Here is a 16671-nt window from a genome sequence, read left to right as displayed (position 1 = left end):
TTTAGAGATGAGGAACACACATATGAGAGTAATTAATTGGCATATCGTTCTTGATTGGGAGCATTACGTGAAATGCACTGCAGAAAAAAACTACTAAACTCTATTACCTCAACTAAAGTCTATTTGTAGGTCTGTAGACAAACACATAATCAAATGATTAAAATGTAATTTTGATCGTTGATTTAGTGACTAACTAATTTCACACAAGACACTCATATGTCACCACCTTCTGGCATCACCAGAAATGGTCACAGAATCATAAAATGGATCTGAAGGTGTACGTAGTCAAAACACTCGAGCCACTTGGATACATTTAAATCCCATAAAGCACAAGCACAGAGTAAAAAAAATTAATTGATTAAATTTGATTGACATTATTGATTAAATAATTTATTTAGGATCAGCTTGTGCTCGGTATTTTATTATCATGTGTGAAACGGAAGCAAGTGCTCCCCAAGATGCACTTTATTTTTGCAGCTAATTTTTAAAAGAAATTCAATTATTTTGCAATGATTGAATCTTTTAAGTACTACAAATAATAAAGCAAATAATACATACATATATATATGTATATATATATATATATATATATATATATATATATATATATATATATATATATATTAATATAATACTTATAATACTTATATCATAGTTATATATTAATATATAATGTAATATATTAATATAGAATCTTGGTGTGTCTCTAGAGTCAGACCTTAGTTTCAGTAGTCATGTCAAAGCAATAACTAAATCAGCATACTATCATCTGAAAAATATTGCAAGAATTAGATGCTTTGTGTCCAGTCAAGACCTGGAGAAACTTGTGCATGCTTTCATCACCAGCAGGGTGGATTATTGTAATGGACTCCTCACTGGCCTTCCCAAAAAGACCATAAGACAGTTGCAGCTCATACAGAACGCTGCTGCCAGGATTCTGAGCAGAACCAGAAAATATGAACATATCACACCAGTCCTCAGGTCTTTACACTGGCTCCCAGTTACATTTAGGATTGATTTTAAAGTATTATTACTGGTATATAAATCACTCAATGGGCTAGGACCTCAATATATTGCAGATATGCTCACTGAATATAAACCCAACAGATCACTCAGATCATTAGGATCACATCAGCTAGAAATACCAAGGGTTCACTCCAAGCAAGGAGAGTCTGCTTTTAGCTATTACGCCAGCCGCAGCTGGAACCAGCTTCCAGAAGAGATCAGATGTGCTCCTACAGTAGTCACATTCAAATCCAGACTCAAAACACATCTGTTTAGCTGTGCATTTACTGAATGAGCACTGTGCCACTGTGTCCGACTGTTTGTACTGGATTTTATTTTATTTTATATTCTAAACTGTTTCAATTATTCTTATTTTTTTATTCTTATTTTAATCTCTTCTATGTAAAGCACTTTGAATTACCATTGTGTATGAAATGTGCTATATAAATAAACTTGTCTTGCCTTGCCTATATTAATACTGCACTGTAAGATCTTTTCGAACCACCTACAGATACGTTTTTGTGGTGAAAAACATTAAGTAGCTCAGTGGTCAAGGCTGTGGGTTACTGTATGTGTCAGCATAGTTGGCAAAAAAGCTCATCCTGATTCTGAAATGTTTTTTATATTCATTTTATTTGACTTTAGTTTTTGTCTTTAGTTTTTGTGTAAGCCTGTATCTGCTTTTTTTCTCCCATAATTGATTAATCTCAAAGTTTGTCCAAGTGCTCAAGAATTTTCCTGCAGAAATTCCTTCAATTGACTAAAGCCATTAGGCAGTGGTGGCTTGCTGGTAAACATTAAAAAATGGAGAACATATGCTTGATCTCACGTAATTTCACTGAAGGTGATGCATTTCTCTGATCCATTCAACATATGCTAGATCTCACGTAATTTCACTGAAGGTGATGCATTTCTCTGATCCATTCAATCGCCAAAAACCAATGGGCAGTGGTGGCTTGCTGGTAAACATTAAAAAATGGAGAACATATGCTTGATCTCACGTAATTTCATTGAAGGTGATGCATTTCTCTGATCCATTCAATCTTCAAAAGCCAAGGGGCAGTGGTAGCTTGGTGGTCAAGGCTGTGGGTTGCTGACCTGAAGGTCAGGGGTTCAAGTCCCAACACTGCTAAGATGCTGTTGGGCCCTTGAGCAAGGCCCTTTACCCCACCTGCTCCAGGGGCGCCGTACCATGGCTGACCCTGCGCTCTGACCCCAGCTTAGTTGGGAGATGCGAAAACTTTTATTCAGTTATTTTTTTTATTATTATGGCTGTATTGTTTGTGCACTGGAATATTCTGTCAGCAAGACAAATTTCATGTATGTGTCAGCATACTTGGCAAAAAAGCTCATTCTGATTCTGAAATGTTTTTTATATTCATTTTATTTGACTTTAGTTTTTGTCTTTAGTTTTTGTGTAAGCCTGTATCTGCTTTTTTTCTCCCATAACTGATTAATCTCAAAGTTTGTCCAAGTGCTCAAGAATTTTCCTGCAGAAATTCCTTCAATTGCCTAAAGCCAATGGGCAGTGGTGGCTTGCTGGTAAACATTAAAAAATGGAGAACACATGCTTGATCTCACGTAATTTCACTGAAGGTGATGCATTTCTCTGATCCATTCAATCGCCAAAAACCAAGGGGCAGTGGTAGCTTGGTGGTCAAGGCTGTGTGTTGTTGACCTGAAGGTCAGGGGTTCAAGTCCCAACGCTGCTAAGATCCCACTGTTGGGCCCTTGAGCAAGGCCCTTTACCCCACCTGCTCCAGGGGCGCCGTACCATGGCTGACCCTGCGCTCTGACCCCAGCTTAGTTGGGAGATGCGAAAACTTTTATTCAGTTATTTTTTTTATTATTATGGCTGTATTGTTTGTGCACTGGAATTTTCTGTCAGCAAGACAAATTTCATGTATATGTCAGCATACTTGGCAAAAAAGCTCATTCTGATTCTGAAATGTTTTTTATATTCATTTTATTTGACTTTAGTTTTTGTCTTTAGTTTTTGTGTAAGCCTGTATCTGCTTTTTTCTTCCATAACTGATTAATCTCAAAGTTTGTCCAAGTGCTCAAGAATTTTCCTGCAGAAATTCCTTCAATTGCCTAAAGCCAATGGGCAGTGGTGGCTTGCTGGTAAACATTAAAAAATGGAGAACATATGCTTGATCTCACGTAATTTCACTGAAGGTGATGCATTTCTCTGATCCATTCAATCTTCAAAAGCCAAGGGGCAGTGGTAGCTTGGTGGTCAAGGCTGTGGGTTGCTGACCTGAAGGTCAGGGGTTCAAGTCCCAACACTGCTAAGATGCTGTTGGGCCCTTGAGCAAGGCCCTTTACCCCACCTGCTCCAGGGGCGCCGTACCATGGCTGACCCTGCGCTCTGACCCCAGCTTAGTTGGGAGATGCGAAAACTTTTATTCAGTTATTTTTTTTATTATTATGGCTGTATTGTTTGTGCACTGGAATATTCTGTCAGCAAGACAAATTTCATGTATGTGTCAGCATACTTGGCAAAAAAGCTCATTCTGATTCTGAAATGTTTTTTATATTCATTTTATTTGACTTTAGTTTTTGTCTTTAGTTTTTGTGTAAGCCTGTATCTGCTTTTTTTCTCCCATAACTGATTAATCTCAAAGTTTGTCCAAGTGCTCAAGAATTTTCCTGCAGAAATTCCTTCAATTGCCTAAAGCCAATGGGCAGTGGTGGCTTGCTGGTAAACATTAAAAAATGGAGAACACATGCTTGATCTCACGTAATTTCACTGAAGGTGATGCATTTCTCTGATCCATTCAATCGCCAAAAGCCAAGGGGCAGTGGTAGCTTGGTGGTCAAGGCTGTGTGTTGTTGACCTGAAGGTCAGGGGTTCAAGTCCCAACGCTGCTAAGATCCCACTGTTGGGCCCTTGAGCAAGGCCCTTTACCCCACCTGCTCCAGGGGCGCCGTACCATGGCTGACCCTGCGCTCTGACCCCAGCTTAGTTGGGATATGCGAAAAGTTTTATTCAGTTATTTTTTTTATTATTATGGCTGTATTGTTTGTGCACTGGAATTTTCTGTCAGCAAGACAAATTTCATGTATATGTCAGCATACTTGGCAAAAAAGCTCATTCTGATTCTGAAATGTTTTTTATATTCATTTTATTTGACTTTAGTTTTTGTCTTTAGTTTTTGTGTAAGCCTGTATCTGCTTTTTTCTTCCATAACTGATTAATCTCAAAGTTTGTCCAAGTGCTCAAGAATTTTCCTGCAGAAATTCCTTCAATTGCCTAAAGCCAATGGGCAGTGGTGGCTTGCTGGTAAACATTAAAAAATGGAGAACATATGCTTGATCTCACGTAATTTCACTGAAGGTGATGCATTTCTCTGATCCATTCAATCGCCAAAAGCCAAGGGGCAGTGGTAGCTTGGTGGTCAAGGCTGTGGGTTGTTGACCTGAAGGTCAGGGGTTCAAGTCCCAACACTGCTAAGATCGCTGTTGGGCCCTTGAGCAAGGCCCTTTACCCCACCTGCTCCAGGGGCGCTGTACCATGGCTGACCCTGCGCTCTGACCCCAGCTTAGTTGGGAGATGCGAAAACTTTTATTCAGTTATTTTTTTTATTATTATGGCTGTATTGTTTGTGCACTGGAATATTCTGTCAGCAAGACAAATTTCATGTATGTGTCAGCATACTTGGCAAAAAAGCTCATTCTGATTCTGAAATGTTTTTTATATTCATTTTATTTGACTTTAGTTTTTGTCTTTAGTTTTTGTGTAAGCCTGTATCTGCTTTTTTCTCCCATAACTGATTAATCTCAAAGTTTGTCCAAGTGCTCAAGAATTTTCCTGCAGAAATTCCTTCAATTGCCTAAAGCCAATGGGCAGTGGTGGCTTGCTGGTAAACATTAAAAATGGAGAACACATGCTTGATCTCACGTAATTTCACTGAAGGTGATGCATTTCTCTGATCCATTCAATCGCCAAAAGCCAAGGGGCAGTGGTAGCTTGGTGGTCAAGGCTGTGTGTTGTTGACCTGAAGGTCAGGGGTTCAAGTCCCAACACTGCTAAGATCCGCTGTTGGGCCCTTGAGCAAGGCCCTTTACCCCACCTGCTCCAGGGCGCCGTACCATGGCTGACCCTGCGCTCTGACCCCAGCTTAGTTGGGAGATGCGAAAACTTTTATTCAGTTATTTTTTTATTATTATGGCTGTATTGTTTGTGCACTGGAATATTCTGTCAGCAAGACAAATTTCATGTATGTGTCAGCATACTTGGCAAAAAAGCTCATTCTGATTCTGAAATGTTTTTTATATTCATTTTATTTGACTTTAGTTTTTGTCTTTAGTTTTTGTGTAAGCCTGTATCTGCTTTTTTCTCCCATAACTGATTAATCTCAAAGTTTGTCCAAGTGCTCAAGAATTTTCCTGCAGAAATTCCTTCAATTGCCTAAAGCCAATGGGCAGTGGTGGCTTGCTGGTAAACATTAAAAAATGGAGAACACATGCTTGATCTCACGTAATTTCACTGAAGGTGATGCATTTCTCTGATCCATTCAATCGCCAAAAACCAAGGGGCAGTGGTAGCTTGGTGGTCAAGGCTGTGTGTTGTTGACCTGAAGGTCAGGGGTTCAAGTCCCAACGCTGCTAAGATCCCACTGTTGGGCCCTTGAGCAAGGCCCTTTACCCCACCTGCTCCAGGGGCGCAGTACCATGGCTGACCCTGCGCTCTGACCCCAGCTTAGTTGGGATATGCGAAAACTTTTATTCAGTTATTTTTTTTATTATTATGGCTGTATTGTTTGTGCACTGGAATATTCTGTCAGCAAGACAAATTTCATGTATATGTCAGCATACTTGGCAAAAAAGCTCATTCTGATTCTGAAATGTTTTTTATATTCATTTTATTTGACTTTAGTTTTTGTCTTTAGTTTTTGTGTAAGCCTGTATCTGCTTTTTTTCTCCCATAACTGATTAATCTCAAAGTTTGTCCAAGTGCTCAAGAATTTTCCTGCAGAAATTCCTTCAATTGCCTAAAGCCAATGGGCAGTGGTGGCTTGCTGGTAAACATTAAAAAATGGAGAACACATGCTTGATCTCACGTAATTTCACTGAAGGTGATGCATTTCTCTGATCCATTCAATCGCCAAAAACCAAGGGGCAGTGGTAGCTTGGTGGTCAAGGCTGTGTGTTGTTGACCTGAAGGTCAGGGGTTCAAGTCCCAACGCTGCTAAGATCCCACTGTTGGGCCCTTGAGCAAGGCCCTTTACCCCACCTGCTCCAGGGGCGCCGTACCATGGCTGACCCTGCGCTCTGACCCCAGCTTAGTTGGGATATGCGAAAACTTTTATTCAGTTATTTTTTTTATTATTATGGCTGTATTGTTTGTGCACTGGAATTTTCTGTCAGCAAGACAAATTTCATGTATATGTCAGCATACTTGGCAAAAAAGCTCATTCTGATTCTGAAATGTTTTTTATATTCATTTTATTTGACTTTAGTTTTTGTCTTTAGTTTTTGTGTAAGCCTGTATCTGCTTTTTTCTTCCATAACTGATTAATCTCAAAGTTTGTCCAAGTGCTCAAGAATTTTCCTGCAGAAATTCCTTCAATTGCCTAAAGCCAATGGGCAGTGGTGGCTTGCTGGTAAACATTAAAAAATGGAGAACACATGCTTGATCTCACGTAATTTCACTGAAGGTGATGCATTTCTCTGATCCATTCAATCGCCAAAAACCAAGGGGCAGTGGTAGCTTGGTGGTCAAGGCTGTGTGTTGTTGACCTGAAGGTCAGGGGTTCAAGTCCCAATGCTGCTAAGATCCCACTGTTGGGCCCTTGAGCAAGGCCCTTTACCCCACCTGCTCCAGGGCGCCGTACCATGGCTGACCCTGGCTCTGACCCCAGCTTAGTTGGGATATGCGAAAACTTTTATTCAGTTATTTTTTTTATTATTATGGCTGTATTGTTTGTGCACTGGAATATTCTGTCAGCAAGACAAATTTCATGTATATGTCAGCATACTTGGCAAAAAAGCTCATTCTGATTCTGAAATGTTTTTTATATTCATTTTATTTGACTTTAGTTTTTGTCTTTAGTTTTTGTGTAAGCCTGTATCTGCTTTTTTCTTCCATAACTGATTAATCTCAAAGTTTGTCCAAGTGCTCAAGAATTTTCCTGCAGAAATTCCTTCAATTGCCTAAAGCCAATGGGCAGTGGTGGCTTGCTGGTAAACATTAAAAAATGGAGAACATATGCTTGATCTCACGTAATTTCATTGAAGGTGATGCATTTCTCTGATCCATTCAATCTTCAAAAGCCAAGGGGCAGTGGTAGCTTGGTGGTCAAGGCTGTGGGTTGCTGACCTGAAGGTCAGGGGTTCAAGTCCCAACACTGCTAAGATGCTGTTGGGCCCTTGAGCAAGGCCCTTTACCCCACCTGCTCCAGGGGCGCCGTACCATGGCTGACCCTGTGCTCTGACCCCAGCTTAGTTGGGAGATGCGAAAACTTTTATTCAGTTATTTTTTTATTATTATGGCTGTATTGTTTGTGCACTGGAATATTCTGTCAGCAAGACAAATTTCATGTATGTGTCAGCATACTTGGCAAAAAAGCTCATTCTGATTCTGAAATGTTTTTTATATTCATTTTATTTGACTTTAGTTTTTGTCTTTAGTTTTTGTGTAAGCCTGTATCTGCTTTTTTTCTCCCATAACTGATTAATCTCAAAGTTTGTCCAAGTGCTCAAGAATTTTCCAGCAGAAATTCCTTCAATTGACTAAAGCCATTAGGCAGTGGTGGCTTGCTGGTAAACATTAAAAAATGGAGAACATATGCTTGATCTCACGTAATTTCACTGAAGGTGATGCATTTCTCTGATCCATTCAACATATGCTAGATCTCACGTAATTTCACTGAAGGTGATGCATTTCTCTGATCCATTCAATCGCCAAAAACCAATGGGCAGTGGTGGCTTGCTGGTAAACATTAAAAAATGGAGAACACATGCTTGATCTCACGTAATTTCACTGAAGGTGATGCATTTCTCTGATCCATTCAATCACCAAAAACCAAGGGGCAGTGGTAGCTTGGTGGTCAAGGCTGTGTGTTGTTGACCTGAAGGTCAGGGGTTCAAGTCCCAATGCTGCTAAGATCCCACTGTTGGGCCCTTGAGCAAGGCCCTTTACCCCACCTGCTCCAGGGGCGCCGTACCATGGCTGACCCTGCGCTCTGACCCCAGCTTAGTTGGGAGATGCGAAAACTTTTATTCAGTTATTTTTTTATTATTATGGCTGTATTGTTTGTGCACTGGAATATTCTGTCAGCAAGACAAATTTCATGTATGTGTCAGCATACTTGGCAAAAAAGCTCATTCTGATTCTGAAATGTTTTTTATATTCATTTTATTTGACTTTAGTTTTTGTCTTTAGTTTTTGTGTAAGCCTGTATCTGCTTTTTTCTCCCATAACTGATTAATCTCAAAGTTTGTCCAAGTGCTCAAGAATTTTCCTGCAGAAATTCCTTCAATTGCCTAAAGCCAATGGGCAGTGGTGGCTTGCTGGTAAACATTAAAAAATGGAGAACACATGCTTGATCTCACGTAATTTCACTGAAGGTGATGCATTTCTCTGATCCATTCAATCGCCAAAAACCAAGGGGCAGTGGTAGCTTGGTGGTCAAGGCTGTGTGTTGTTGACCTGAAGGTCAGGGGTTCAAGTCCCAACGCTGCTAAGATCCCACTGTTGGGCCCTTGAGCAAGGCCCTTTACCCCACCTGCTCCAGGGGCACCGTACCATGGCTGACCCTGCGCTCTGACCCCAGCTTAGTTGGGATATGCGAAAACTTTTATTCAGTTATTTTTTTTATTATTATGGCTGTATTGTTTGTGCACTGGAATTTTCTGTCAGCAAGACAAATTTCATGTATATGTCAGCATACTTGGCAAAAAAGCTCATTCTGATTCTGACATGTTTTTTATATTCATTTTATTTGACTTTAGTTTTTGTCTTTAGTTTTTGTGTAAGCCTGTATCTGCTTTTTTCTTCCATAACTGATTAATCTCAAAGTTTGTCCAAGTGCTCAAGAATTTTCCTGCAGAAATTCCTTCAATTGCCTAAAGCCAATGGGCAGTGGTGGCTTGCTGGTAAACATTAAAAATGGAGAACACATGCTTGATCTCACGTAATTTCACTGAAGGTGATGCATTTCTCTGATCCATTCAATCGCCAAAAACCAAGGGGCAGTGGTAGCTTGGTGGTCAAGGCTGTGTGTTGTTGACCTGAAGGTCAGGGGTTCAAGTCCCAACGCTGCTAAGATCCCACTGTTGGGCCCTTGAGCAAGGCCCTTTACCCCACCTGCTCCAGGGGCTGCAGTACCATGGCTGACCCTGCGCTCTGACCCCAGCTTAGTTGGGATATGCTAAAACTTTTATTCAGTTATTTTTTTTATTATTATGGCTGTATTGTTTGTGCACTGGAATTTTCTGTCAGCAAGACAAATTTCATGTATATGTCAGCATACTTGGCAAAAAAGCTCATTCTGATTCTGAAATGTTTTTTATATTCATTTTATTTGACTTTAGTTTTTGTCTTTAGTTTTTGTGTAAGCCTGTATCTGCTTTTTTTCTCCCATAACTGATTAATCTCAAAGTTTGTCCAAGTGCTCAAGAATTTTCCTGCAGAAATTCCTTCAATTGCCTAAAGCCAATGGGCAGTGGTGGCTTGCTGGTAAACATTAAAAAATGGAGAACACATGCTTGATCTCACGTAATTTCACTGAAGGTGATGCATTTCTCTGATCCATTCAATCGCCAAAAACCAAGGGGCAGTGGTAGCTTGGTGGTCAAGGCTGTGTGTTGTTGACCTGAAGGTCAGGGGTTCAAGTCCCAACGCTGCTAAGATCCCACTGTTGGGCCCTTGAGCAAGGCCCTTTACCCCACCTGCTCCAGGGGCCGTACCATGGCTGACCCTGCGCTCTGACCCCAGCTTAGTTGGGATATGCGAAAACTTTTATTCAGTTATTTTTTTTATTATTATGGCTGTATTGTTTGTGCACTGGAATTTTCTGTCAGCAAGACAAATTTCATGTATATGTCAGCATACTTGGCAAAAAAGCTCATTCTGATTCTGAAATGTTTTTTATATTCATTTTATTTGACTTTAGTTTTTGTCTTTAGTTTTTGTGTAAGCCTGTATCTGCTTTTTTCTTCCATAACTGATTAATCTCAAAGTTTGTCCAAGTGCTCAAGAATTTTCCTGCAGAAATTCCTTCAATTGCCTAAAGCCAATGGGCAGTGGTGGCTTGCTGGTAAACATTAAAAATGGAGAACATATGCTTGATCTCACGTAATTTCACTGAAGGTGATGCATTTCTCTGATCCATTCAATCTTCAAAAGCCAAGGGGCAGTGGTAGCTTGGTGGTCAAGGCTGTGGGTTGCTGACCTGAAGGTCAGGGGTTCAAGTCCCAACACTGCTAAGATGCTGTTGGGCCCTTGAGCAAGGCCCTTTACCCCACCTGCTCCAGGGGCGCCGTACCATGGCTGACCCTGCGCTCTGACCCCAGCTTAGTTGGGAGATGCGAAAACTTTTATTCAGTTATTTTTTTATTATTATGGCTGTATTGTTTGTGCACTGGAATATTCTGTCAGCAAGACAAATTTCATGTATGTGTCAGCATACTTGGCAAAAAAGCTCATTCTGATTCTGAAATGTTTTTTATATTCATTTTATTTGACTTTAGTTTTTGTCTTTAGTTTTTGTGTAAGCCTGTATCTGCTTTTTTCTCCCATAACTGATTAATCTCAAAGTTTGTCCAAGTGCTCAAGAATTTTCCTGCAGAAATTCCTTCAATTGCCTAAAGCCAATGGGCAGTGGTGGCTTGCTGGTAAACATTAAAAAATGGAGAACACATGCTTGATCTCACGTAATTTCACTGAAGGTGATGCATTTCTCTGATCCATTCAATCGCCAAAAACCAAGGGGCAGTGGTAGCTTGGTGGTCAAGGCTGTGTGTTGTTGACCTGAAGGTCAGGGGTTCAAGTCCCAACGCTGCTAAGATCCCACTGTTGGGCCCTTGAGCAAGGCCCTTTACCCCACCTGCTCCAGGGAGCCGTACCATGGCTGACCCTGCGCTCTGACCCCAGCTTAGTTGGGATATGCGAAAACTTTTATTCAGTTATTTTTTTTATTATTATGGCTGTATTGTTTGTGCACTGGAATTTTCTGTCAGCAAGACAAATTTCATGTATATGTCAGCATACTTGGCAAAAAAGCTCATTCTGATTCTGAAATGTTTTTTATATTCATTTTATTTGACTTTAGTTTTTGTCTTTAGTTTTTGTGTAAGCCTGTATCTGCTTTTTTCTTCCATAACTGATTAATCTCAAAGTTTGTCCAAGTGCTCAAGAATTTTCCTGCAGAAATTCCTTCAATTGCCTAAAGCCAATGGGCAGTGGTGGCTTGCTGGTAAACATTAAAAAATGGAGAACACATGCTTGATCTCACGTAATTTCACTGAAGGTGATGCATTTCTCTGATCCATTCAATCTTCAAAAGCCAAGGGGCAGTGGCAGCTTGGTGGTCAAGGCTGTGGGTTGCTGACCTGAAGGTCAGGGGTTCAAGTCCCAACACTGCTAAGATGCTGTTGGGCCCTTGAGCAAGGCCCTTTACCCCACCTGCTCCAGGGCGCCGTACCATGGCTGACCCTGTGCTCTGACCCCAGCTTAGTTGGGAGATGCGAAAACTTTTATTCAGTTATTTTTTTTATTATTATGGCTGTATTGTTTGTGCACTGGAATATTCTGTCAGCAAGACAAATTTCATGTATGTGTCAGCATACTTGGCAAAAAAGCTCATTCTGATTCTGAAATGTTTTTTATATTCATTTTATTTGACTTTAGTTTTTGTCTTTAGTTTTTGTGTAAGCCTGTATCTGCTTTTTTCTTCCATAACTGATTAATCTCAAAGTTTGTCCAAGTGCTCAAGAATTTTCCTGCAGAAATTCCTTCAATTGCCTAAAGCCAATGGGCAGTGGTGGCTTGCTGGTAAACATTAAAAAATGGAGAACACATGCTTGATCTCACGTAATTTCACTGAAGGTGATGCATTTCTCTGATCCATTCAATCGCCAAAAGCCAAGGGGCAGTGGTAGCTTGGTGGTCAAGGCTGTGTGTTGTTGACCTGAAGGTCAGGGGTTCAAGTCCCAACGCTGCTAAGATCCCACTGTTGGGCCCTTGAGCAAGGCCCTTTACCCCACCTGCTCCAGGGCGCCGTACCATGGCTGACCCTGCGCTCTGACCCCAGCTTAGTTGGGAGATGCTAAAACTTTTATTCAGTTATTTTTTTTATTATTATGGCTGTATTGTTTGTGCACTGGAATATTCTGTCAGCAAGACAAATTTCATGTATGTGTCAGCATACTTGGCAAAAAAGCTCATTCTGATTCTGAAATGTTTTTTATATTCATTTTATTTGACTTTAGTTTTTGTCTTTAGTTTTTGTGTAAGCCTGTATCTGCTTTTTTCTCCCATAACTGATTAATCTCAAAGTTTGTCCAAGTGCTCAAGAATTTTCCTGCAGAAATTCCTTCAATTGCCTAAAGCCAATGGGCAGTGGTGGCTTGCTGGTAAACATTAAAAAATGGAGAACACATGCTTGATCTCACGTAATTTCACTGAAGGTGATGCATTTCTCTGATCCATTCAATCGCCAAAAACCAAGGGGCAGTGGTAGCTTGGTGGTCAAGGCTGTGTGTTGTTGACCTGAAGGTCAGGGGTTCAAGTCCCAACGCTGCTAAGATCCCACTGTTGGGCCCTTGAGCAAGGCCCTTTACCCCACCTGCTCCAGGGCGCCGTACCATGGCTGACCCTGCGCTCTGACCCCAGCTTAGTTGGGATATGCGAAAACTTTTATTCAGTTATTTTTTTTATTATTATGGCTGTATTGTTTGTGCACTGGAATTTTCTGTCAGCAAGACAAATTTCATGTATATGTCAGCATACTTGGCAAAAAAGCTCATTCTGATTCTGAAATGTTTTTTATATTCATTTTATTTGACTTTAGTTTTTGTCTTTAGTTTTTGTGTAAGCCTGTATCTGCTTTTTTCTTCCATAACTGATTAATCTCAAAGTTTGTCCAAGTGCTCAAGAATTTTCCTGCAGAAATTCCTTCAATTGCCTAAAGCCAATGGGCAGTGGTGGCTTGCTGGTAAACATTAAAAAATGGAGAACATATGCTTGATCTCACGTAATTTCACTGAAGGTGATGCATTTCTCTGATCCATTCAATCTTCAAAAGCCAAGGGGCAGTGGTAGCTTGGTGGTCAAGGCTGTGGGTTGCTGACCTGAAGGTCAGGGGTTCAAGTCCCAACACTGCTAAGATGCTGTTGGGCCCTTGAGCAAGGCCCTTTACCCCACCTGCTCCAGGGGTGCCGTACCATGGCTGACCCTGCGCTCTGACCCCAGCTTAGTTGGGAGATGCGAAAACTTTTATTCAGTTATTTTTTTTATTATTATGGCTGTATTGTTTGTGCACTGGAATATTCTGTCAGCAAGACAAATTTCATGTATGTGTCAGCATACTTGGCAAAAAAGCTCATTCTGATTCTGAAATGTTTTTTATATTCATTTTATTTGACTTTAGTTTTTGTCTTTAGTTTTTGTGTAAGCCTGTATCTGCTTTTTTTCTCCCATAACTGATTAATCTCAAAGTTTGTCCAAGTGCTCAAGAATTTTCCTGCAGAAATTCCTTCAATTGCCTAAAGCCAATGGGCAGTGGTGGCTTGCTGGTAAACATTAAAAATGGAGAACACATGCTTGATCTCACGTAATTTCACTGAAGGTGATGCATTTCTCTGATCCATTCAATCGCCAAAAACCAAGGGGCAGTGGTAGCTTGGTGGTCAAGGCTGTGTGTTGTTGACCTGAAGGTCAGGGGTTCAAGTCCCAACGCTGCTAAGATCCCACTGTTGGGCCCTTGAGCAAGGCCCTTTACCCCACCTGCTCCAGGGGCCGTACCATGGCTGACCCTGCGCTCTGACCCCAGCTTAGTTGGGATATGCGAAAACTTTTATTCAGTTATTTTTTTTATTATTATGGCTGTATTGTTTGTGCACTGGAATTTTCTGTCAGCAAGACAAATTTCATGTATATGTCAGCATACTTGGCAAAAAAGCTCATTCTGATTCTGAAATGTTTTTTATATTCATTTTATTTGACTTTAGTTTTTGTCTTTAGTTTTTGTGTAAGCCTGTATCTGCTTTTTTCTTCCATAACTGATTAATCTCAAAGTTTGTCCAAGTGCTCAAGAATTTTCCTGCAGAAATTCCTTCAATTGCCTAAAGCCAATGGGCAGTGGTGGCTTGCTGGTAAACATTAAAAAATGGAGAACACATGCTTGATCTCACGTAATTTCACTGAAGGTGATGCATTTCTCTGATCCATTCAATCGCCAAAAGCCAAGGGGCAGTGGTAGCTTGGTGGTCAAGGCTGTGTGTTGTTGACCTGAAGGTCAGGGGTTCAAGTCCCAACACTGCTAAGATCCCGCTGTTGGGCCCTTGAGCAAGGCCCTTTACCCCACCTGCTCCAGGGGCGCCGTACCATGGCTGACCCTGCGCTCTGACCCCAGCTTAGTTGGGATATGCGAAAACTTTTATTCAGTTATTTTTTTTATTATTATGGCTGTATTGTTTGTGCACTGGAATTTTCTGTCAGCAAGACAAATTTCATGTATATGTCAGCATACTTGGCAAAAAAGCTCATTCTGATTCTGAAATGTTTTTTATATTCATTTTATTTGACTTTAGTTTTTGTCTTTAGTTTTTGTGTAAGCCTGTATCTGCTTTTTTTCTCCCATAACTGATTAATCTCAAAGTTTGTCCAAGTGCTCAAGAATTTTCCTGCAGAAATTCCTTCAATTGCCTAAAGCCAATGGGCAGTGGTGGCTTGCTGGTAAACATTAAAAAATGGAGAACACATGCTTGATCTCACGTAATTTCACTGAAGGTGATGCATTTCTCTGATCCATTCAATCGCCAAAAGCCAAGGGGCAGTGGTAGCTTGGTGGTCAAGGCTGTGGGTTGCTGACCTGAAGGTCAGGGGTTCAAGTCCCAACACTGCTAAGATGCTGTTGGGCCCTTGAGCAAGGCCCTTTACCCCACCTGCTCCAGGGGCGCCGTACCATGGCTGACCCTGCGCTCTGACCCCAGCTTAGTTGGGAGATGCGAAAACTTTTATTCAGTTATTTTTTTTATTATTATGGCTGTATTGTTTGTGCACTGGAATTTTCTGTCAGCAAGACAAATTTCATGTATATGTCAGCATACTTGGCAAAAAAGCTCATTCTGATTCTGAAATGTTTTTTATATTCATTTTATTTGACTTTAGTTTTTGTCTTTAGTTTTTGTGTAAGCCTGTATCTGCTTTTTTTCTTCCATAACTGATTAATCTCAAAGTTTGTCCAAGTGCTCAAGAATTTTCCTGCAGAAATTCCTTCAATTGCCTAAAGCCAATGGGCAGTGGTGGCTTGCTGGTAAACATTAAAAAATGGAGAACACATGCTTGATCTCACGTAATTTCACTGAAGGTGATGCATTTCTCTGATCCATTCAATCGCCAAAAACCAAGGGGCAGTGGTAGCTTGGTGGTCAAGGCTGTGGGTTGCTGACCTGAAGGTCAGGGGTTCAAGTCCCAACGCTGCTAAGATCCCACTGTTGGGCCCTTGAGCAAGGCCCTTTACCCCACCTGCTCCAGGGGCGCCGTACCATGGCTGACCCTGCGCTCTGACCCCAGCTTAGTTGGGATATGCGAAAACTTTTATTCAGTTATTTTTTTTATTATTATGGCTGTATTGTTTGTGCACTGGAATTTTCTGTCAGCAAGACAAATTTCATGTATGTGTCAGCATACTTGGCAAAAAAGCTCATTCTGATTCTGAAATGTTTTTTATATTCATTTTATTTGACTTTAGTTTTTGTCTTTAGTTTTTGTGTAAGCCTGTATCTGCTTTTTTCTTCCATAACTGATTAATCTCAAAGTTTGTCCAAGTGCTCAAGAATTTTCCTGCAGAAATTCCTTCAATTGCCTAAAGCCAATGGGCAGTGGTGGCTTGCTGGTAAACATTAAAAAATGGAGAACACATGCTTGATCTCACGTAATTTCACTGAAGGTGATGCATTTCTCTGATCCATTCAATCGCCAAAAACCAAGGGGCAGTGGTAGCTTGGTGGTCAAGGCTGTGTGTTGTTGACCTGAAGGTCAGGGGTTCAAGTCCCAATGCTGCTAAGATCCCACTGTTGGGCCCTTGAGCAAGGCCCTTTACCCCACCTGCTCCAGGGGCGCCGTACCATGGCTGACCCTGCGCTCTGACCCCAGCTTAGTTGGGATATGCGAAAACTTTTATTCAGTTATTTTTTTTATTATTATGGCTGTATTGTTTGTGCACTGGAATATTCTGTCAGCAAGACAAATTTCATGTATGTGTCAGCATACTTGGCAAAAAAGCTCATTCTGATTCTGAAATGTTTTTTATATTCATTTTATTTGACTTTAGTTTTTGTCTTTAGTTTTTGTGTAAGCCTGTATCTGCTTTTTTTCTCCCATAACTGATTAATCTCAAAGTTTGTCCAAGTGCTCAAGAATTTTCCTGCAGAAATTCCTTCAATTGCCTAAAGCCAATGGGCAGTGGTGGCTTGCTGGTAAACATTAAAAAA

The sequence above is a fragment of the Xyrauchen texanus genome, chromosome 10 (genome assembly GCF_025860055.1).
Source record: "Xyrauchen texanus isolate HMW12.3.18 chromosome 10, RBS_HiC_50CHRs, whole genome shotgun sequence".
Classification (NCBI taxonomy): Eukaryota; Metazoa; Chordata; class Actinopteri; order Cypriniformes; family Catostomidae; genus Xyrauchen; species Xyrauchen texanus.
Note: the sequence above shows the minus strand (reverse complement) of the source record.